General features: G+C 43.4%; 2 long non-coding RNA genes across 2 annotated transcripts; both read right to left on the bottom strand.

Annotated features, from left to right (window-relative positions):
- Window positions 1-2,394: 2,394 nt before the first annotated feature.
- On the bottom strand, window positions 2,395-6,284 carry LOC143693633 (uncharacterized). The gene is made up of 2 exons (XR_013181547.1): window positions 5,696-6,284; window positions 2,395-4,240 (listed from the first exon to the last, which is right to left on the bottom strand). It is a non-coding gene; the product is annotated as an uncharacterized LOC143693633 (long non-coding RNA).
- Window positions 6,285-6,302: 18 nt separating this feature from the next.
- Window positions 6,303-21,323, bottom strand: LOC143693632 (uncharacterized). Its single transcript, XR_013181546.1, has 3 exons — window positions 21,130-21,323; window positions 7,369-7,486; window positions 6,303-6,876 (listed from the first exon to the last, which is right to left on the bottom strand). It is a non-coding gene; the product is annotated as an uncharacterized LOC143693632 (long non-coding RNA).
- Between the last annotated feature and the right edge of the window lie 1,127 nt (window positions 21,324-22,450).

The raw sequence follows: 22,450 nt of genomic DNA, 5'->3' as shown, positions 1-22,450 counted from the left end.
CCCCGGCCCCGCCCGAGCGTGCGAGGCCCCGCCTTCGACCCCGCCCCTTCCATCTCGTGCCCGCCCTGAGGGAGGAAGGGAGTGAGGGAGGGAGGGAGTGAGGGAGGGAGCTCCGCCCCAAAAAGGCGGCTGGGATCACCCCCCGGTCCCCGCCACGGGAGAGTTGGGGTTTCACCTGCGAATGAATTGAGTTGGGAAACAAACGACACCTTTTTTTTTTTTTTTTCTTTTTTTTTTTTTTCCCCAATTAGAAATCACGTTAGTGCCCGAAGATGTAGCATATTCATACAGCCCAGACTTGTGATTTCACCTGAGAGCTAAGTTGGGAGACAACCTAGCTATGCCTTCTGTGAAAAACGAGGTTCACTGTCCTGTAAAAATTCTGTAAAAAATGAGTATTTTATGATTGGCTTTTCACAAATATTAAAATGAATATTATATGTGTTGCGTTCGAAAGTTATGCTGTATTAGTTCTCTTAAGTAGTGTGTTAAATATAGTTTTAGGTTATAACAAAATACTAAAATAGAAACTGTGCTATGTAGGATACTTTTTTCCTAAAGAAAGGACTTGCACTCAGATAGCAGCCACAGGACACCTAAATCTTTCAAAGAAAAAGAATTTATTACTCCATTATCAGAAGAAACAAACTTCTTCCTGTCTCGCTCAGCCCTGAAGATGCTGTCAGGATTCAGAGGAAGAAGCTGACACTGACCAGACAGAATCCTGTGTTTGAATGGAATTCATGCATCATGGATGAGGTGTATGAATATGCAACAGGCTGTTGCTTTTAGGGGTTAATCCTCTGTTAACGTGGGTCCTTTTTTGGGCTTATTTTGCCCAGAAAGAGGCACCCGGACTGTCTGTAACTCTTTGTGTCTGTTGTCTCATATTGTCCTAATCGTCCAAATTATTATTACACTAATTATATTACTATTCTTGTAACCATTTTATTCCTATTAAACTTTTAAAATTTTAAAAAACAAGTGATAGGCGATTCAAAAGTTTAATAAAGGATATTAGGAGACAAAGAAAATAAAGATTTCACTGCTGGGTGCTTGGCATTCCACCAGGAGCACACCTGCTATTTCAGAGATGCTCTTTAAATGCCCCTTCTATTGCATCAGTCTACTGCATATTCATAAACAATTTTACATATTAAAATTTTTCCTCAAGAACTGTTTAGCATGGCTCCTCCTTGGGTCTGCCTTTTTAGAGCATGCAAATTTCCTGGCTGTGATTTTGGGGGTCTTCATCATATGAATATTATCCCAACCAAGCAGGCAGTTTAACAGTACATCAACTATTTCACTACTATGTCTAAGTTTAGTTAACAACAGAAATTTAAAAAGATGTATTTTTTTTATTTTACTTTGACATTATACATATGGCATCCATTTCAATATTAGCGAAAAGCCAATATTATAATGTGTATTTATAACACCTCAAAAAAAGGTAAAATTCGCTTTTTTTCTTTAATTAAAATTCTGTTAATACCTGAATTGAAGCATATTCACTCTGCACATACAAGATAAGTTGGGAGACAACTAACAACATCTTTTTTTTTTTAAATAAAATAAATTAGAAGTGACCTTATTTTAAAATTAGGAATCCCATGAAAATTCAAGCATATTTATGGCTTATTGCAACTAACCTGTTTGAGGATTTGCCCTCTACGAAAAAAAGCAATCTGTTTTTCTGTACATGCACCAATGAAGAAGAAAGCTCTCACCCTTCCATTTGGACAGCAGCTTTGTTAAACTAAAAGGAAAAATGGATTAGATTATAAGGAAATATAATTAGAAAATTAGATTACAAGGAAAAATGATTGGTAGTTGAAATCTTTGTGTTTGTTCATCCACTGTTATTCCCAACCTCCAAGCAAAACAAAAAAACAAAAAAAAAACCAACCAACCAACCAACCAACCAAACAAACAAAAAACAAACAAAGAAAAAACACCAAAACCCCCCAAACAAACACAAAAAACAAAAACCAAACAAATAACCCCCAAACCCAACAGGAGAAACTCCTCAGGCAGCAGCAGCAGCCACATTTCATCCCAGGGCCAATAACAGGCAGCCAGAGGGAAAAAACACCCTTCCCCATCACATCTATTTGGTTTTTTCCCAAATAAACTCAATCTTACAAGAAGATTGTGCCATACATCCTTCCTTGCAGGTCCTATCCTGCTCCTCATAGGGTGGCTAGGTTAAAAAAATACTAAAACAAAAAACCCAACCCCAAACAGTAAAACATTTTATTTTTGAGCTGCTGAAAAAATAATCAAGAGGGATGGAGTATTTTCACGACCAGCACCCAGGATTATTCAGGATTTATCATATAAATAAGGGATTTCTCATAATGCCAGTGCATGTACACACGTGGGAAATTAAAATGCATTTGCTAGCATTTATTTTTGAAAGCATAGCAGAAGGCTTTGCTTGAAGCTTTAGGGCAAGTTTGGGGTTTTTTTTTTATTATTTTCCCTCTGAAGAAACAATTATTTCTGGAATTGCTGCTGTGTTCCAGCTTTAGTCTCCCGTGAACACTCATTGCCTGTATTATATACACATTATTCTAACAGATACCTTCACCATGTGAAATTAGGCATATCTGTGGATAATCAGCACTTTGCTTTTCCCATTTTAATATTTTAGCTATTAAAATAGAAAACTAAACCAAACAGCAACAATAATGACTGTACACACACACACACACACACACACTCACTTTATAGCTGTTAAGGATTTTATCAGCAAAGGACACACTTTAAATTACAATCTGTAAATGATCTTTTAATTGGGTCTTGGGAAGCCAACAAAATAATCGTTGTCTGAGGTGAACTTAAACATGCTGCAGGAAAACACTGCAATTTTCCATCCTTTTTGCAGAGTGAAGGTAAAAGGCCCTTTTGCAATGGGGGTAATTTAGATGGGCAAGTTGTGGGGAGAAGCCTTTTCCTCCAGGTTAGAGGAGTGTCGGGGACCTGTTGCTGATTCCCTGAATTCCGGGACTCTGGCTGGGCCCTCCCAGGGGGTTCCTCTGTCAGGGGAGACCCTCCTGGAGTGGGCTTGTGTCAGGAAAGAGAGATGCACTGGATTTTTTCAGTCTTCAGGTTCTTGTTTGTTGTTATCTTATTTAGAGTTTTGCACTCTGTCCACACCAGGCTCAGTGCACTGGAAAAGCACCACAAAAATGGCCAACAATCTCTTGTTCCAAGGTCTTTTAAAGCTGAACTATTCCATTAAGAACTGACACCTAGATTATTTTAACTCAATAACTGATCCCAAAGAGCTGCAATGTGGACTTTTCCACCCAATTACAGAATGCCACCCAAACCCATGGAGAAGGAGCAAGAAGAAGCATGAAGAAGAAACTCAGGACAGCACCCTGTGCCCTCCATCTTGCTTCCATCCACAAGATACTAAAAACCCCAAAACCTGAATTTCCCACCAAGTGATACACCTACACTGCTCTCTATAATCTATTTCACACTTTTGTGGATTCTGGTCTATTCTGGAGTTTAGGAAACTTTCTCCATGACTGAGGGTCAACGTCAGTGCTGCCCTGGGGGTCAGGGCACCCCAGAGCAGACAGAGAAATATTCCCAGAGTCCTGGGTTTCCACAGAGGAGGTTATTCTGCAGCCTGAATTCAAAATCCCATAGCAGGAAAACATATTCTGGCTTTAATTCCAGCATGCACAGGAGTTAAAAGGTGAAGTTCTGGAACTAGATCACCCTTAAGGTCCCTTCCAACTCAAGCCTTTCTGTGGTTCTATGATTTTTCTGCACATACACTTCTGATTGAGAGGTAGTCAGGGGGGCCCAAACTGGGGACTCAGTGACATTTGTTTTGACTTTTTTTTTTGTGCTCCTCCTGCATTTCCAGCCCAGTCTTTTTTGGCTGTGCACAGTGGTTTGGACATGGCTGCCTAGCATCCCCTAAAGAGCCCCAGGCCCTGGTTTAATACCAGTATCAACACAGAATTGCAGTCACCACCACCCTGTCTGGGTTAAACACTGCCTTTCTCAGGGATGCCTTTACTTCCAAGCACTGCCAAGTTTCAGCTCAACTCCAGAGCAAATGAGCCACCAGATAAACCACACCTGGCCAGAGCTGCAGCACTGGGGCACCAAAACCATCTTCCAACAGAGGGGTTAAAGTGCCAAGCTCATGGTGCTGCTGGGTGTTTGATGTCTCCTGGTGCTCTCACCCTCCAGGCTGGCTGTGAAAATAAAACTGCATAAAACAGCTCATGAGGAAGGTGAGCCATAGCCCAAGAGCAGCTGCACAAAGGCCTTTGGAACACTCCTTCACAGCTCTGGGGTTTTTGCCTCATCCCAGCCCAGGTTTCTGGACAAGATCCAGCATTGCCTATGGCAAACCAAGGGCTGCACTACCAGGGAAGGCAAAACTCAAGCAGCTGTGTGTTGGGGAGAGCTGATCAAAGGATTTTAGCTGGTGTTTCCAGAGCCATTAAACTGGGATAGCTTCTGCTCCGTGGTGTTGGTGAAAAAAGCCAAGTGTTTGCACTGAGTCACATTCAGACTCATCTGTTCCTGTGTCATGGGTCTATTTTCCAGGTAGTGAGCAGTGCTTTCCAAAGACTTACTAACTTGAAGAGCAGTTTAAATATTAATTTTCCAGTTGAACTTGCATGCTGGGTAGGTTCTTCCAAGTGCTCCAGGGTATAATTAGTTCCTCCAAAAGCATCTTCCTACCAGACACTTTGCCAACACCACATTTCCCCTCCACATCTCCCCTCCTCCCCAACCTCTTTTAAAGCTTCACTGAATTTCTGTGTACAGCCTCCCACAAAGGTTATCATCTTATGTTTAATAGTGGGGAAAAAGACAGCACACAAGATTTACTGCAAATGGAAGCCATTACTGGAGCAGTTATCAAATGAAAGAACAATATAATAATGTCCAGTCATAAAGATATGAAGAGTTGCCTGTCAAAGACAAACCCCTGACTTGTAAAATTGGCCTGTGCAGCTGCTGGAGGCTTTTGGCAGGCAGGATGAGATCCTTGCAGCACATGGCTAAGCACCCAGGTGTTTTGCAGCTAGAAACTGGGCACCCAAACTGGGACCAGCTGGAGGGAGATGCATCCACATCTGCACAGGACATTTCTATGAAGCAGAGCCAGGGGGGTCAGCTCAGCACATCCCAAATACCCCCAGTGGGGTTACAGCATCCCCTGGGTGGATTCAGGCACTGGATGCCTCTCAAAGCCAAATCTCTTATCTCCAGCTCCAGCTGGAGCTCATTGAGGCTGCTGACCCCAATTTTTTGGTTAAGCATTAACTAACTAACAGCAGATGGTGTTGAATTTTGTCTGCCCCTTGACCCATAAGGTCAAGTCACATAGGCTGTGAAAGTGCACCTAGAAGATGCTGATTTCCAGTCCAGTGTGTGGACACAGATGATTTTCCTCATCTTTCCCTTGCCCTCCTGCCAAGAATTGGGGCAGAAACTCTTTCAGGCTTAACCAAATGGTCATTAACCTTTCCCAAATGAAAATGTATGGACAAGTGGGTGCCAGTGCCCATCACAAGGGAGGAAAGTATTCTGTTAGCAGAGGGATGTTGGCTCCTGTGTGAGTGACATCTGACATCTCCTGTCAAGGACTGTCCAGCCTCTCTCACCCCACACACTCAGCTCTTTCCCCATCCCCAAGAAAATCACTTACTGTCATCAGCACAGCCAGTTCTCACAAGGCCTTTTCCACCAGACACAGTTCTTGTATCAAGCTCCTAGACTCCAGGAGCTTGTGCTTCTCCTGCAGCCTTTGTAGCTGGAATTTGTCATCCTTAGGCTCCAGGTGCAACAGCCCAGGTGCATTTTAACCCTTTCTCATCTATCTCAGGAGGATCAGTGGTGCCTGTGGCAGCCAGAGGTGCTGCCTCTCTGTTTGGTGAGTGCAGTGCCACTTCTTTTGGTGTCTGGGTGTGAAAGTGTTGGCCACTGTGACTTGTAAAACAGTTCCAGACATGGAACAAAGCCTGGAGGGAGCTGTCCCAGTGCTGGCTGCTAATGGAGATGGTCAGCTTAGCCTGACAACAGAGAAAATCCCATCACAGCCTTGCTAGCAATACTTGCTTTTAGACAGATGAAGATTGGTTCCTGCTGTCTTTAGCCAAAGCTAGAGAGCTTGAGAAAGAGCTGAAGTCCCTGTAGTAATTTCAGGAGCATCTGCACTTCTCAAACATGCCAGAATAAGGTGTTTGGTGAAAGTCAAAGGGTCCAAACCCCCCAAAAAAGCTGCTTTTCAGCATTGTCTTTTGTCATTGTCAAAGGTTGTCTCAGAGGGAGTTCTTATGTCCCCAGAGACTACAAAGCACTGAAGAAAGTTTCCCTTAACTTGGAACTTTGTCTCAACCATCCAAACTACAGAGAGACACCATTGTCTGAATGCCAGGAGAACAAACTTCTGCTTCCATCAGTAAAAAATAGAAATAAAAAGATGAGACATGTTTTTTGTTGTTGCCACGATTAAAGGACCACAATCTGTGGTCATGGGGTTTTTTTTCTTTCTAGCAGAGTTGTCCATCAAAAAGGGGAAGATGGGAACCTGAACTTTTCCAGGTATGAGTGGGCTGCAGCACACCTGTGGTTTTCCCCCTGACCTTGGAAACACAGAGAATTAAAATATCTTCTCCAGTCCTTCATGAGTTATTCCTCCCAAAATCTGTGGCTGTTCAAGCCTGCCTCAAAGTCCTTGGAAATACTCTTAATAACTGGGAAGGTCTCTGCAAGCAGCTGCTTGCAGGGTGTGATGAAAGAGCTGCACAAGTTCCCCCAGTTTCTGGCTGGTCCAGCCCACAGAGGCTTCACTTGCTTCTGAGTTCTGATGATGAAATAAGCTGGTGCCTAATGGAAAAACAAGAAAGGAAAATGATTATTGAATTTTACTGCAAAACCCCAAGGCAGGATGAAGTGTGGGATGTAAAACTGTTTGAGGAAATTAAACCAGCAACAGGGAAGGGCAGAGTGTTAATAGAAGCAGCCCTAATTATCCCAACTTACATTGGGTGCACCCTGTAAATTATTCCAAGTATCATTCAAGTGATCACAACAAGTTTGACCCACCTCTTCCTAAATACAGTGCTGTAATTATTAATACTCCTGTATTACCAGGAGCTGCTGGAAGCAACAGATCAAGTCTGTTATTGCAGAGCAAGAGACTTGTGCAGGAATCTCGTGCTTGGTAATTTTGTGCACATGTATTTGCAAAGCACTCCTGACAAAGGCAGGAACAATGCATCTGATTCCATGTTCTCAGAAGGCTAATTTATTATTTTATGATACTTATGGTATTATATTAAAGAATACTATACTACAGAATACAGAAAGGATACTTACAGAATGCTAAAAGGATAATAATGAAAACTTGTGACTCTCTCCAGAGCCTCGACATAGCTTGGCCCCAATTGGCCAAAGAGTGAAAACAACTCACACCAGAATCCAATGAAACAATCACCTGTGGTAAACAATGTCCAAACACATTCCACATGAGCAAAACACAGGAGAAGGAAATGAAATAATAATTGTTTTCCTTTTTCTCTGAGGCTTCTCAGCTTCCCAGGAGAAAAATCCTGGGTGAAGGGATTTTTCCAGAGAATGTGAATGCCACACACATGGGTTATGGACCAAGCAGGAGGCAGAGGCTGTGCAAGAAGGTGCACACAGCATCTACACAGCATGTGGGAGGGGGCATGGATGAATCTGAACCTCCTGCAAAGTGACTTGAGCTCATATGTGCCTGGTTTGTCCACCAGAGATTTCCACTCACTCTTCCCCATCCATCCCTGTGCGTGCTCATTGGTGACAGTGTGTTAATGGGTGGGTAGTCCAACCTCAGCTCCATGGGGAGAGCTGGTGGCAGTGATATTCACTGGCCCTGCCTCCTGCTGAGCAAGTGTGCAGCCTTTAATCCCATCTTCTTGGTGCCTGGAGGAAGAGAATGGGCTCCCTCTGCTCCTTGAGTCTGTGCAAGAGGGATGGGTTAGCCCTGAGTGAGGCATCTTGAGAGCTGGGACAGTCTGGCTGTCATTAGTTTGACTTGATTTGATGCAAATGGACAAATGCAATGATTAGTGTAGCAAAAACTCCTAATTAAAAAAAAAAAGAAAAAAGGGAAAGGAAAGGAAAGGAAAAAGGAAAGGAAAGGAAAGGAAAGGAAAGGAAAGGAAAGGAAAGGAAAGGAAAGGAAAGGAAAGGAAAGGAATTATGGTAAACGAGGATGGATTTTTAAAATTTTTTTGCATGACTTGAAAAAACACGTTAATTAAAATCAAGGCAATTTTTAGTCATAGAATCATGAATCATTTAGGTTGGAGAAGACCTTTACAATCATAAAGGCCAACCACTAAGCTAACATGGCCAAGCCCAGCACTGAATGGTGTTCCCAAGCTCCATCTGCATGTGTTTTAAACCCCTCCAGGGATGGTGACTGCACTGCTCCCCTGGGAAGCGTGTCCCATGCTTAGAAACCCTTTTGGTGGAGAAATTTTATCCTAATATCCAATCTTATCCTCCCCTGGTACAACGTGAGGCCATTTCCTCTTGTCCTATCCCTTGTTACCTGGGAGAAGAGGCAGATTCATTTTCAGACAGCTGTAGAGTGATAAGGTCTTCCCTGGGCATCCTTTTCTCCAGGGGCTGAGCACCCTCACCTCCCTCAGCTTCTCCTCACAAGATTTGTGCTCCAGACCCTTCACCAGCTTTGTTGCCCTTCTCTGAACATGCTCCAGCACGTCCTCAATGTCTTTCTTGTTCCTGTTTTTATTCTTGTATTGATTATCTTGTTCTTGCACCACAGAGTCCTTCTGTTAACATTATTTCTTACAGTATCCTGGTACCTTAGAAGAGGATTTGTCTCATTTTGCAGCAAGCTGCTCTATGCTCCCTGAACCTGCTGACCTGTCCTCCACTCTCTGCTCCCCTCTTCTCTCCTCTTGGTTTGGGAAGCCACTGGAGGGGCGACCACCTTTTTGTCCATTTCATAATAAAACCCACAAAATCCGTTTTAGAAGGCCACCTAACAAAGAGGATTAATGAACCTGAAAATGAAACCAAATGGCTCATGGGGACTTTTTTTTTTTCCTCCAGTCTCCTCTGGTTCAGCCAGTGAACCAAAACTCTCAATTATTTATGACTGAGTTACACCAGCACTCAAGAATTAAATGCAATTAAATACATGTATGCAGCCCAAGAGCAAGGTGATTTCTCTGTGAGTTCTCTTGCTGTGCATTAAGAGTTGCTGCTGGTGGGTTTGTTGCAGAGTTACATTATTTCCCCTGAGATCAAAACAAATCAACATTTCCCCACTTGGTCTTTTTGAAGACAATGTTTCAGTAACAGCTGAACAGCAGGGTCTGGAAGAAAACAGGAATATAGACAGAATATTAAAGGAGGAAAAATTCAAAGGCTGTAAGAACTCAAGGAGAGGAAACAAATTATTATTATTATTGTTGTTGTTGTTGTTGTTGTTATTTTTTAAAGTTATTTGGTTTAAAATGATAAAACCATGTGTGGTTTCTCATGGTCAGAATTTTAATACAACTACACCATTCCCTTGCAAATGATCAACCCAAAGTAATTTAATAAAACCAGACCAGAATATGGCCAGGGAGATGGGAGAAAAGAAGAGCAGGAGATTCAGAAATGAGAGAACTGACCTCTAAATGTGGCAGATTTCTTGTTCTGAAGGAAAAATCACAAGAAAAATAAAACTGCAGGCTCTCAGATAGGATTCCTTGCAGCATATACAGTTCTTCCATTTAGGGAATAACCAGGACATTTTATTGCTGTTTTTTTCTTTGATTATACACACTTCTCTAAGAGGTCAACATGTTAAGATTATCTTTTTTGTACAATGTTCTGGGAGCACTTTTGCTGTGTCTTTCCTCTGTCAATCTTCAGCTTTCCACTTCTGACAGCTGCTGGCTTCCCTAAGTGAAGGACAGGCTTTTCTGCAGTGAAAGATGCTTTTTTCCTTTAGGGGAAAAAAAAAAATAAATTCAAAACACAGAACCAGCAGGGGGGATATAATTGTACTCATCACCCGCAGACAGATATATTCCAATTTTTATTTGGTGTTTCAAGGATAAGATGAAAAGTCCAGTTTGCTTATCTGGGTTTAGTGGGAGAAATTGAGAAGGTTTACTGCAGGTGCATGAGAAACTGTGGGAATGAGGATCCCCAGGGACTCTGGCTGGACTGATACCCACAGGGGACATCCCTGCTCAGTCAGGAGAGTCTGCCCTCTCTTGTAGTGCCTGGTACCCATAACCAGTGTGCTCCCAGGGTTTTACAGGCCTGGAAACCTCTGGAGGAGGTAGGGCAGGCTCCTTGCTGGGGCCCCTCTCAGTTCTCAGGGTGAGCATTGCTCACACCACACAAACATCAGCTCTATTTTATCTCACTGGAAGCAGAACAAGTCCTGGGGTCAGCTGCAGCCTGGGGGTACTGTGCTGGCAACACAAACTTAATGTATTACTTAATAATAATAAATGTCTGTATGCATTGCTTTTATCATCCTTAACGCTCCTGTTTGCAAACCTCTTTGTCAGATTTGGTGTGAGATGCAAATATCTTTTAATTTGATCAAATAAAGCAATGAACCCATTGGGCTCAGCTGGCTGGAGCACCCTCCAGCCAGAGCAGCTGTACTGTTGTACACTTGCAGAGATTTTGGCCCACATTTTGCTATAGCTGAGCCCCAGACAGTAAAAATAACAGTGATTTTCAATTCTCATAGTAAGAAAAAATTGGGGTTTTTTTTCCATGTTGGCAGGTGGAAGAATGTTACCACCAAAACAGCTTTTCTAAGCATGGAACTGGGCTACTCAGCCCAGTTATTAATTATTAATATATATTTAATATATATTAGTATAATTATAAATATATAATAATTATATCATTATTTATATTATATATAATATATATAATATTATATATAAAATATATATAATATTATATATTAAAATATATAATATTATATAGAAATATATATATAAAAGATATAAAAATATATATAGAATATATATAAATATAGAAAATAATAATAAGTAATAAAAATAAATATACTAATATGATTATATATATTATTATTAATTTTATATATATATATATATATATAATTAGCCTACATGGTAAAGAGCATGGTCCCACGGAAATGTGGGAAAAAACCCCAAACTTACATTCAATAGAAATGTTTCCTCATATGTAGAAATGCCATTTATTTGTATCTTGGACGTACCTGAGAAGAAATTAACTCTACCCTAGCTGAAACCAGGATGGACATAATTCCTCACAAACGTTTTTCTGGCATGACAAGCTATTTCCCCACTATATCTATGCATAATGTAGTGTGTCCCACCTGGAACACACAGAAAATTAGTTACATGTCTTTCCATGTTTCTGTCAGAAGTATCTTAAATTTTTTTAAATTTGGACATCAGGCTGGGCACCCACCCACAGCCCCTCTTTGAGGGGCACATTTGTGCACCGGCTAAGAACTCTGCTGCACTTTTGTACATCATTAGGCTAATGTGCTGGCTAAATAGAGTCATCAATCATGTTGTTATTAAAGCCCTTTGTGCCTGGCAACAAACTGATGGGAAACGAAAGCATTAGTAGGTTGTTTGAGTATTGTAAAACAGTACTTGTAAAGCTCCCACTGCTTCAGTGGAAGGTGAAAAAGCACAGAGGAGCTAATTTATTGTGCCAAAACAAGCCTCTGAAAGTGCTGTGACTTGAATTGAAATAACCAATTGCAGTTGCCTTTTAGTTGTTCTGACATGCTCCAGACTTCCAAGCATACATTGGCGTTGCATTTGCAGCTTCTTTCCTAAAAATCCTGAAACTTGCAAGTCTTAAAAAAAAAATTAAAGAAAAAGGAAAGCTGAGAGTCTCATGAAGGCTATAGTTCCAGCAGCCTGTACCTTAGGAAGGATGAACTGACATAAGTCTCCTTATTTCAGAATTCAAACACTCTATTCTTGCTCAGAGCTTCTTGAGGACTTAAAAATTATATATTTCTGCTTTTGCTCATGGGTATCTTTATTTCAGTAAGCAGTTGCAGGGAGCTACTCTAATAGTGCCCCACTTAATCCTGTATTGAAGCTTTGCTCTTAAACTATAAATAAAACTCTTCTTTCTCCCAATCCCATTGTTAAGTTTAACTTCCATATTATGGCCATGGGTTTTTCAAGGAAACCACAGTTTGTGCCTCACATCCTGTATGAAACACACTTTGGCTTTTCCCAGGAAGCAGTTAAAAATCACATTTATTAGCCCTGTCAGCAGCAGCTGTGGAAACACTACAGGCCAACTGGTTCATTCCCACAGCTGTAGCTCCTGCAGGAGAACAATGAAAGGTCAAAGGCAGTGGCTGCCCATTTTCCTGCACTGAGATCTGAGCTGTTCCTCAAACCTGGTCAGCTACAATGGGAGAGCCCAGAGCAGGTGAAGACATCAGTTGCTCACCCTCTCTTCCAGGAAATATCTTTAAATGGCTCTAGACTGAGCTGCATTCAAAAAGAGGCAAGAAGAGATCTCAGAATATTCAGAGTTGGAAGGGGCCCACAAACATCAGTGAGTGCAACTCTTAAAAGGATGGCCTGTACTCACAACCTTGGAGTTATTAGCACTAAATATTAGTTATTTATTGGCTCCAGCCAGCTGGGCTGGGGAGGAGAGCTGGAGTCTCCCTGCCCAAGGATGCCAGCACAGAGGTGGTCACTGAGATTCAGGAGCAGCACTCAGACTGCACAAGCACTTGGAAATCTCATGAGGGATAACAGAAAGGTGAAACACTGTAGGTTATTCCTGCCCACAGGCTTCAGTGCAGGGAGCACAGAGTCATGAACTGGTTTCATTTGGAAGGAACATGAAAGATCATCTGGTTCCAATCCTGCTGCCACAGCCAGGGACACCTCCCACTAGACCAGGTTGCTCAGATCCCAATCCAACCTGGCCTTGAGCAGTTCCAGGGACAGGAACTGCAAGGTAGAAGGAGACTCCTGCCTTCCTGTGCCAAGCAAATTCTGAATACTCATCTTGTCTTTGACTCTGGTCCAAAAGCCAATGGAAGCAGCTCTCTGACTGTCAAGGGGCTCTTCTACTTACACAGCAGCTTGAATTATATAAATATGGGAATATGGGAAGCAAGCAGCTTTTTGAAGCTTGTCTCACTCCAGCAGATGAGAAACTGCAGACTCTGCTTCCTAATTCCCACCAAATGAATTACCTTTGCCCCCAGCTCTGATTGCAGCACAGACAGCGTGGCCTGGCCCTCTGGCAGAGCGCTTGGGGAGGGTCAGGGCTGGTCCCCTGGCAGTGACACCCTCCAGACAGTGGCCTGGCAGAGCAAACAGACCTGCATTCCACACCAAGAGAACAGCAGAGCAGAGTGAAAAGCTCAGGGAAGCCATGCAGGCAGCATCGGTTTTCTGCCTGCCTGTTGTATGCACTAAAGACAAAACAGCTCCCTAAACCTCAGAGTGCTGTAAAAGTGCCAAAAGCAGGAAAAAGAACAGACAGCTATTGCACTGTTATCCGTAACAATTTTATGTCTCAGAATCCTCTGTGTATGAATTTTTCATTTTTTTTTTCTTTAATAAGTACTAGCATGCCAGAAAGTCTCATAAAAGAGAAAGAGCATCAGGGGTAATATAATGCTGGGGAGAGGAATGAGTAAGAGCAGGCCCCATGATCTGGAAAGAGAGCTTGTTCTCAGATATCTGAGGGTGGAAACCACTTTCATTTTAATTTCCTGATTGAAGCCAAGAGCCCTAGTTCTTCCTTCCTCACTAATTAGACAAGTAACCATGACTAAGTCAATTTGGTTGGAGACTAACTAATGAAAGAGAAAAATCCCAAATTAACATTTCCACTTGTAACACTAATTCAGGGAAGAATTAAGGTGTTTTGGGTGCTTATTTTTGCATTTCTACATCTTAGCAACTTGGGGCTTCTCTTTAAAATGTAACTTAATTTAGGTTTGAACTCAGCTTCCTGAGTGTGTGTTTTCTTGGGGCTGGAGCATCCCTGTGGTGTGCTTTACCCATAAGCTCAGCCCTAATTCTCTCCATGTTGCTTCCTAGAGCTGTAAGCTAATAGATGGTGTTAATAATACATGCTCAGGCCACACACTGTGCCCAACCTTGCCTCCTAACAGAGAACCCCTTGCTTCATTGCAAATAAGTGTGATAGCAAATGGATGCATTTTCCCATTTATTTTTGGTTTTAGAGGAGCAGGAGTAGCGAAGGATGCAGATGCACAAACACCACAGGAGCTGCTGCTAAACAGGAGCACATGGGACATTTTTTGGCTGGTGTGATCTGCCACCAGGCCACCACTCACCTGTGTCCTCTGAAATCCCAACCAGCTGCTGTGCTGGCAGTGCCCTCGCTGCCTCCACACTGAGCTCACTCCTGCTCTGTCCCTTCAGGAGGTGGCTGCTCCCTGCTGGGGCTGCTCCATGATGTGCCACCAGGGCTGAGCTGTGTCTCACATCAAAGCAGACGTGAATTTATTAAGTCCTTTTTCTCGTGGAGCCTTTAAGCTCAAATATAATTAGCTAAAAAAGCCTTTTCTGACACCATCATTCTCCCCATGGGCTGCCTTTCTGGAAGATCAAGGTGAAACCTTGGCTGATGAAGGGCTGGAGGCACAGCCAGAGTTAAGCATAGGGAGGGTGGTTGCTACAGCCAGCAGCTAAACCCCTCTCTCCTTCCTGCCCTTCTCCCTGCACTCCCACACTCAGGAGTCTTCCACTGCTGAGCTGGGAAAAAAAAAATAAAAAAAGCAAGCTGGGTTTGAAAAGCAAAAGAAAAAAAAACCCTGATTGTGCAGTGAAAACCTACTGCAGCTAGTGAAATCTAGAGAAGGTTAACACTAAAATTAAAGGAGAAATATATTGAAAGCATGTCTAGGAAACTTACAGAGACCTTCCAAACAACACTGAAGAGAGAGGGAAAGCTGAGATCCATATTTTTATGGTACCTGTGAAAATGAATAGAAATCAGGGATCATCCCCCCCCTCATCCCACCACATCCAGGGTTTTAAACACACCCAGCATTATCCTGGGAGTCTCCAATAGCTTCAGCTAGGGATGGAATATGCTAGGAGGACTTAAGAAATTACTCAGTCCAACTAAATGCTTTAAAAAGGGAAATGGTTTGGTTATAAAAATATTTCTGCCCTAGACTGGGAAGAGTTAAACCCCCTAGTTCTGCACAGGATTTTTTAATTCTTTGCCTTTTTTTTTCCCCTTCCTTTGAATGGGTTTGTTTGTTTCCCCTTGGAGACTGCACACACAATAGGCAGATTTTTCAATTAAGCCATTTTTTTCCACTTTTAGTCTTCAATGGAGCCCAGGTGCCAATTGTTTGCTGCTTGGTTTCTGCCTTCCCTTTCCTGCCTACAGCTTAACCCCTTTCTCTCCTTCCTGCTTTTTGGCCATCACTGGTCATGCAGATGATGCTGATGCAGATGGCTGATAAATAATTACCAAACAGCTTGGGAATGGTCTGTATCAGGTATCAATGACATTAAAAATGCAGTATATGGACCATCCACTGATGAATTTAGCAACAGGTGGAGAGTAACTAATCATCTTTCCTTTGGAGCCCTCTTCATAGCATATTTACTTATAAAGTGAAAGCATTTGGTTTTTATTTAAAAAAATAATACAAATTACCAACAGCCAGCTTAAGTGAGGATGGAAGACTGACAAAGACATTGTAATGTTTTTTCTTTTAAATCCCTCACGACCCCATCACGTCCTGGAGAGGCAGCTCAGCGAGTTTCAGCCCACAGCTGCCATCCTGTGCTCATGGAGAGCAACCTCTCCAGCTGCCCCAGCCTCAGGAAAGCACAGGAGAGGGCTCTGCACAGATCAGGGATTAAGCTAGACCCAGGCTGGGCTCAGCTCAGTCACCATGGCACTGTTAGAAGCCTCAGACCCTTTTTCTATCAGATTGTGGCTGTCGTGCAGCCACTGCGTTGCTGTCAATGTGCTCCCCTGCAGCCTAGCCTGACATGGTGATCATGTGTTAAACATCAAACCAGAAGATAAACCAACAGATAAAACCCCTGCCCTGCCATGTCCCTCACTCTGCACCACTGCTATGAGAGGAGGGTAAAAGACCCAGTCAGTTTTAGCTCTGTAAAGAAGCTACAGAGCAGTGATGAGTGCCTGAGTCACATCCCCTGCAGCCATCAGGGGAGTGAGGGCAGGGAAAAGGGCAGAGAAAGGGAAATAAAAAAACAACAGAGCCACCAAGACTGGAGGATGTGAGGATGAATCCAAAACTATGCTCTCCAAGAGCTGAAAGAACACTTCTAAGAACAAAACATCCAAACTGGAATGAGGGACTTGCACTCTTTCCAGATCTTCCCAGCACCATAACACATTAAAAAAAAAAAAAAAAAGAAAAAAGAAAAGCTATCTGTGGAAATGGGATGCTCCTTTAAGCCTTGCAGAGACTTTCTCCAGCACTACAAACCATCCTTCCTGTTGCTCTTCCTTTACCACTCAGGGCTGAGCCCATGGAGAACTGCTTCTTTTGTGTGTGTGTGTGTGTCTGTGTATGTATTGTGTGTATTTCAGGGTTTTTTTTTAAACCAAGGAAAAAAATCAATATCATACTTTAAAAAGAACCCCCAGAGATTTGGGGAAAGTGGGCATAAATGTCAAACAAAACACAAAGAAAGACTGAGCTACTAAGGGATCATACTTAGAGCAGCAGTGGTGGGGTGGGAGGGAAGAAATATAGCAGACAAATTTAACACCATTCAGGAGGGTTTATACACAATGTTTTCATTGCAAGCAGCATTTAGAAGTGACAATTCAGTGATTTATCATATCCCAGTACACTCCTTCCCTGTCAAAGTGATGGGCAGAAGCAGCAGAGCAGCTCTGAACACACTTTTCATTACAAGGCACCACCAACAAACCCAGAACAGCTCCACCCTTGGCCAACCCTGTCCCCTTGGGCCTTCTGAGAAGCTGGGATGTAGGAGAAGGCCTTGCAGGGGAACAGTGTTTCAAATATCAAAGGATTTAAAAATATACAAGGCTATGAAAGCTGATGAGACCTGGAAGAATTGAAGGAGAAGGTGACTTAGCAGAGCATCTTTGGCCAGTGCAGCCAGATAACCCTCAAAAATCATTAGTGGAGGATGTGGGAGTGAAGCCCAGCAGGAGATGCTGGCAACGTGAACTCCTGCCCCACACAAGAGGTCCCCAGAGACCAAAAACTCCACGCAGAGCAGACAGGATCTGACCACAACACCTGCCTTGGGCCAAACCTGCTCTTCATTTTTCATGAGCCACACAGAAACGTGGTGTATTTATGATCACTTCTCTCACCAGAATTCAGCACTGGATCCCAAAAGTGAAGGAGAAGCCTTGTGTAGCCAATTCCTCCTTCAAGGTTCAGCTCCAGTACCAGGCTCAAGACCTGGCATGTACATGCATTTGGCAGGGAGTAGCAAATCAAGTGAAAGACCCATTTCAGGTTTTTTTTTTTTTTCAGCTGATTGTTTAGGAATTTACTTGGAATAAGCTTCCTCCCCAAGAGGGATTTCAATTCTACACATGCACAAAGAGGAGAGAACATTAATGCAGCGTTGAGACAGCTCCGTGCTGAGAGCAGCATGCACAGGCTGAGCAGAAGGCCACTGCAGTTATGTGACACCCAAAACTGGGTGTTAGCAATTTTTCAAGGACTAAGGTGTGAAGTGTGCAATGACAACAGCAACCTTTCCCCTTGCAAATTGGCCCAGCAGACACAATTCCCCCAAGGGAATTGTTGCTCCAGCATCTCACAGGACAGGTGGGTGACTGCAACGCTGCTGGTGCCACAAGGGACACGCTCACATCAGCTCCTCCCTGGGAGCTCCAAGGCACAGGAATTGTTTCTCTTTAAAGGCACACTTTAAAGGCTGTACTCTGTGAAATAAAACTAAAAAAATCCCAGCAACTGTGGCATCCTAAAAACAAAGTGGGACAGTGTTCACAGGGGCTGAGGATGAGGGAAGAGACGAGGATCTGACTCCATGTTTCAGAAGGCTGATTTATTATTTTATGACATATATTACATTAAAACTATACTAAAAGAATAGAAGAAAGGATTTCATCAGAAGGCTGGCTAAGAATAGAATAAGAAGGAATGATTACAAAGGCTCCGTCTCGGACTCTCTGTCTGAGCCAGCTGGGCTGTGATTGGCCATTAATTAGAAACAACAACATGGACCAATCCCAGATGCACCTGTTGCATTCCACAGCAGCAGATAATCAAAGTTTACATCTTGCTCCTGAGGCCTCTCAGCTTCTCAGGAGGAAAAAATCCTAAGGAAAGGATTGTCCATAAAAGATGTCTGCAACAACAAGGTATATTCAGATAAGATTTACCCTCTGGCTCTGCTTTCCATGCAGCTTTCAGGTGGGCTTTGCTTTCAGGATCCTGCCTGGTTCCAGGCATTACATAGCTGTGGTGATTAGTTACAGCATGTTACAACTGGGATTTAAGCTTCTGTTGAATTTGTGGTTTTTATTTACCCATCCTGACCAATTTGTGCTATCCATAGACTTGGGAGCCGTCAGTAAAATGGTTCATAAAATATTAAGGGTGCTGCTTCTCCCACATGGGAGAGCTGTGGGAACTGACCTGTGGGCACCAGGGTATAATGAACTCAGGGTAAGGTTAGATCATTATGCTTCCAAGCAAAATAGGGGTGCAGAACAGCATTGGGTCTTCAGTGGCCAATGCATTTTGCAAACAGGCTAACATATGGAGTCTTTCAGAAGACTCTGAATCCAAAGCCATGTGTGGATGTAATTTAATGTGCAGTGCTTTATGCAATTATACCTACAGATGCCTAAGTGAGAATTTAAATTAGCATTAACTTGATAGCTTTTGCTGAAGGCAGACAAATGCAAGCGGGTGCTGGGCAGATTTTCCTGTGAAGCTCTGCTGATCCCCATCAGTTCCTGAGGCACTGCTCCAAATGTAAACCCTGGGGATCTTTTTAGCAATTAGGGCCATTCTCTGCACAAGTGGGTCCAGAAATGAGAACAAACCCATCTCTGTACCAACCACATCTCCACTGTGCAAAGTGTCACATTTGGGCATCACAGAGAATGATGCTCAGACAGGAGGTCCCCACCCCCTGGGAACATATAAGGGTAATCTTCATCCAGAAATTCTTACAAATCCATAAATATCCCTCTTCTGACCCCTCTCCTTCTGCCCCTAAAGAAGACAAATTATCAAGCAACACATGGGCAAGGGTCAGTGTCTCATGGTTCTTCTGCATTGAACCACACCACATCTCCTGTCCTTGATGCTCCTTGGATGGTCAGCATCCAAACCCCAGCAGGACTAAAGGACTTGACAGGATGTGTCTCTTTTAAACACTTGTTGCAACTTCAAGGCTGCCCACACCTCAAAAGCAACCTTTACTCTGATCTCAACAAAACATGGAACCTTTCATCTACCCTCTCCCCCTGATTTTTCAAGTTTTTCAAAGCCTTCTGATTTTTACATTCTTGCAATGAACTTTTTCATGCACTTTCTGTAAATAACTTATTGTTTTGCATTCTTTTATGGAAGAGGAGAAATTTGGTGGACTGTTGGTTTGTCCAGTGTCATTGGAGAGGTGGCACTGTCACCCTCCAACCCACTGTCACTTTTGGAAATCTGTAAATGTTGGAGTCCAGAAATAAACTTCCCTTTTTCCCCTTGAAAGCAGCGGTGCGTGCACGTTGTGTTGTTTCGTGTCCTAGAGTGACACTTCCCAAAGGAATCTCAGATTCCTCCAAGCCACAAAATCAGGAGGCTGTTTTCTGGCTGTGGTGACTGCAGGAGCCTGCAATGGCAGAGAGGTTTTCTCCCTGTCACTAATGAGTATTAGGAGGGCTGGCTTCTTGATGAGCCAGACGTGTTGGCAGCAAACACAGAGCATAAAAATGATTGAGAAGCAGCCTGACACCCTGATTTTATGGAAAAACAATGCAACAGGACACATAATCAGCTATGACAGAGGAATTATCAGCTGGGGAGGGCACCATTTGTTTGGTGCAGAAGCAGCAGCAGGCTTGGATCCTTCCCTCCCAAAAGCAGGTGCAGGTCAAGTGAACTGAGATGTGCCAGGGCATTGCACCTCTTGGGCATCTCCCCACCGGGCAGGAGGCAGACTGACACCAAAACCCTGCATGTCACCTGTTACACAGCCAACTTCATCTTCCCCACTCTGCTGCAGGCAAAGTGCCAGCTCATCTGATGAGCTGCCTCAATCCACAGCTGCACACATCACCTTGGTAATCCACTACTTGGAGCAGTTTCTCCCTTCAGCAGCTTTACAATTGGAACTGGAAGGCTGAAAGGTTTTTAAACCACCTGGAAAGCATTTCTGGACCTCTCATCTGCCTGAGGACTGGCATATCTCAAGGAGCACACACCACTTCTCCCATAATCCAGAGACTGGATTTTCCTCTCAGCACAGATCAGGTTAAGAGGCACAATTGCTTTGTATGAAAAACAGATTGTAAATTATTATTTAAAGGAGTGGTATTAAGACAAGCCTTGCTCTTGTATCCAGACAGCATAAATGTCAAACAAAACACAAAAAAAGACCGAGGGAAGGAAGAAATATAGCAGGCAGAGAGGGGACAGAGAATGTTCCCTCCTTTCCTGGGATCACCTCTGGGGATCATCTATAACGCATTTCTGCAATTTGGATGTTGTAGTACCTGGATTTCTGTGGAGAAGTTCAAGCAGCAATAGTGCAGCAAGACTCTCATCTCAAGGCAGCAAAGTTCATATCCCAAAAGTCACCACAGTAAATTCTCAAGCGCACTAAAATATTTCAAGCCTCTGCATTCCCCACCCCCCCGCCCCCGCGTCGTGAAGGACCTTGGAGAGCTGCTTTGTAGCTTGGTTTTCTTTTTTTGCTCAACAACAAAGGAACAGCTGTTCAGATTTTTTTGTTGTTGTTGCTGTTGTCTTTCGTTGCAGGAATGTGTGTACTGAATATTTAGGACACACTATCTGACAATAAAAGTACTGTTCCTAAAGCAGCTCATGAGCAAACACATGATGCCTACCAGAGTGAGGCAATTTCCCAGTTCGCATTTCCCGGTCGGGGTGTGAGTGTGGGCCGGTGCTGTCCGGGCAGCCCCAGGGAGGCGGCGCTGGCCGTGCTTCCTGCACGAAGGTGCTGCAGCACTCAGCTGGCGGGGAATGCCTTGCTCAGGAGCACGGGAGGGACGCAACTTCCTTAACGCTTCACTTACGCGAACTGCGGAACTTACGCAAACTGCGCAGCCCACTTACGTAAACAGCGTAACTTACGCAAACTGCGTAGCCCACTTACGTAAACTGCGTAACTTACGCAAACTGCGTAACTTACGCAAATTGCGTAGCCGACTTGCGCAAACTGCGTAACTTACGCAAATTGCGTAACTTACGCAAACTGCGTACCCGATTTACGCAAATTACGTAAGTTACGCAAACTGCGCAACTTACGCAAGTGACGTAGCCGAGTTACGCAAATTGCGTAACCTACAACTTACGTAAATTGCGTAGCTGACTTACGCGAATTGCGTGATTTACGCAAACTACGTAACTTACGCAAATTACGTAATTTACGCAAATTGCGTACCCGATTTACGGAAATTACGTAAGTTACGCAAACTGCGCAATTTACGCAAGTGACGTAGCCGAGTTACGCAAATTGCGTAACACTACAACTTACGTAAATTGCGTAGCTGACTTAGGCGAATTGCGTGACTTACGCGAATTGCGTAATTTACGCAAATTGCGTAATTTACGCAAACTGCGTAGCTGACTTACGCAAACTACGTAATTTACGCAAATTACGTAATTTACGCAAATTGCGTACCCGATTTACGCAAATTACGTAATTTACGCAAATTACGTAACTTACGCAAATTGCGTAGCCGACTTGCGCAAACTGCGTAACTTACGCAAATTGCGTAACTTACGCAAACTGCGTACCCGATTTACGCAAATTACGTAAGTTACGCAAACTGCGCAATTTACGCAAATTGCGTACCAGATTTACGCAAAGTGCGTAATTTACGCAAAGTGCGTAATTTACGCAAAGTGCGTAGCTGACTTACGCAATTTACGTAAGTTACGCAGTTTGCGTAAGTTACGCACTTTGCGTAAGTCAGTTACGCAGTTTGCGTAAGTTACGCAATTTACGTAAGTTACGCAATTTACGTAAGTCTGCTACGCAAATTGCGCAACTCAGGTAACTCCTTGCTCGGGAGCACGGGAGGGACTCCGCTCCCCTAACCCCGACCAGACTTTAGCAGGTGATGGCTCCTCTCCCAGCCTATACATTTTTCCTGGCTCAGTTTTATCTGAACCAGGGGCAAGGGTTAATGGGAACGCTGTGGT

Source organism: Agelaius phoeniceus, chromosome 3 (genome assembly GCF_051311805.1).
Source record: "Agelaius phoeniceus isolate bAgePho1 chromosome 3, bAgePho1.hap1, whole genome shotgun sequence".
Lineage (NCBI taxonomy): Eukaryota > Metazoa > Chordata > Aves > Passeriformes > Icteridae > Agelaius > Agelaius phoeniceus.
The sequence above is the reverse complement of the archived record's forward strand: the minus strand, read 5'-3'. Positions and strand labels throughout refer to the sequence as shown.